The following is a 1,762-nucleotide window of genomic DNA, read 5'->3' on the forward strand; positions in this document are numbered from 1 at the left end:
CTGTAATTGAATGCGCTATTGCGCATGTGCCGAGACGTTTCTACGCATGCGCAGTAGGTCGGAACAAAACCAGTGACATCCCGGTTCAAATTTATTACGACCCTGAATTAAATTGAATGTAGTACTTACTTTATCCTTGCGTGGCCGGAAAACGACAGTCGTTATCACACGGGTTTAACACCTCGTGCCAGCTTACGAGTTACCATGTATGATACTTTGTGGGTGTTTATTTTTTTTGGATTTTTTTCTTTTTTTTATGTATGGCTGATAATTTAGACAACCCATTAGTAACCACTGGGTTGGAGCAATTGTCGTTAAGTGTCTTGCCCAAGGACACATACGCCCACAATGGTAGCAGCGACGAGCCTTGAATCAATTACCTAATGGTTACAGGCAGGCGCGTTAGCTACGGCGCCGGACAAGGCAGGCGCGCAACCGGACAGGCAGGCGCGCTAACCACTACGCCGGACCCTCCGTTGTAAAAGTTCCAGAAACGACGTTTACACGTTAAAACTTTATTTTTTGATTAAAAGTCAGCAGAACTGAGTTAGTATGTTGTTTGTAGCCTAGAAAAAGTAAGTACGACTAAAAACTTGTTTTATGCTAGTTAAAGGAGCAAACTAACATACAATGGGGGAAGATAGGACACTTAAGCACATATTGCCAAATATTTCCAAAATCGAAATAGATGACGGTTTTTGGGTAATACCACGAATTAGTACTATCATTCCTTTATTAATTGACACCAATTTAATAAAATATAATAAAACACACGAGGAGTTATTTAGCGATCCGTACAACAGGTAAAATTTTACAGATTCGAAAAAACACAGGATAAGATGGGACAGTTTAAAATCATTGTTAATCTTGATTATTAAGTGTATTTATAAATAGAAATATACGTAAGTAACACGAAATAATACTGTATGCTTTGAAAATAAGGTCTAAACTCTAAACATTCTTTTTCTTGCTCTACTGCTATAGTTTTTAACATGTTACCTTTACATTATATTATTGAACACGTTATTGAACACGTTATTGAACACGTTAGTGGTCATATAGATCCTTTTTCGTCGAACAGTTATTCTTGGCTTTGTTGTTGTTGTTGCTGATAGGGCGATTGTTTTCCGCACTTATCCTAATTCTCAATTCTAGCATTTTTCTTTAATCTCTTGATTGAAATCAAATCGTAATATATATTTATAATTTTTAGACTGAATTTTCAGATTTAAAACCGCACGATGAGCGATTAATTAACGATTACTTTCCTCATGCACTTTACATAGCGGAAACACTGTCTGGAGTTTGGCGGGGAACGACGGCACGTGTTATAAAAGATAAGAAATCCACACAACGATTCACAACTGAATCAAACTATTAGCATTTAAGTGGGGACGCATTAAATGCACTACTCTTATACCGTATTATCATTAATCGTAATTGAAACATTATTTTTAATTCAACATCATATGATTAATATTCACTTCTAACATTACCTAATTACTGCGTGATTACGGTTCGTCAAAATTCATAAAAAAAAAAACGTTTTTAAGCGACGACAACGTTAACTAGTGTAAGTTTACAATAAACACATGGTACAGGAGTTGTACAAAGCGCATTTACACATATTCTTTACCAATCACTCAATCCTCACACGTCATAAGTTTCATTAGTTATAATACATGTAGGTAAATACATTCTGCCTACTGCTCCACAGTCCCCAATGGCGACTAGAACCCGTTTTGTTGGTTACTTCAGATTT

The sequence above is a fragment of the Ciona robusta genome, chromosome 12 (assembly GCF_009617815.1).
Source record: "Ciona robusta chromosome 12, ASM961781v2".
Taxonomy (NCBI): Eukaryota; Metazoa; Chordata; class Ascidiacea; order Phlebobranchia; family Cionidae; genus Ciona; species Ciona robusta.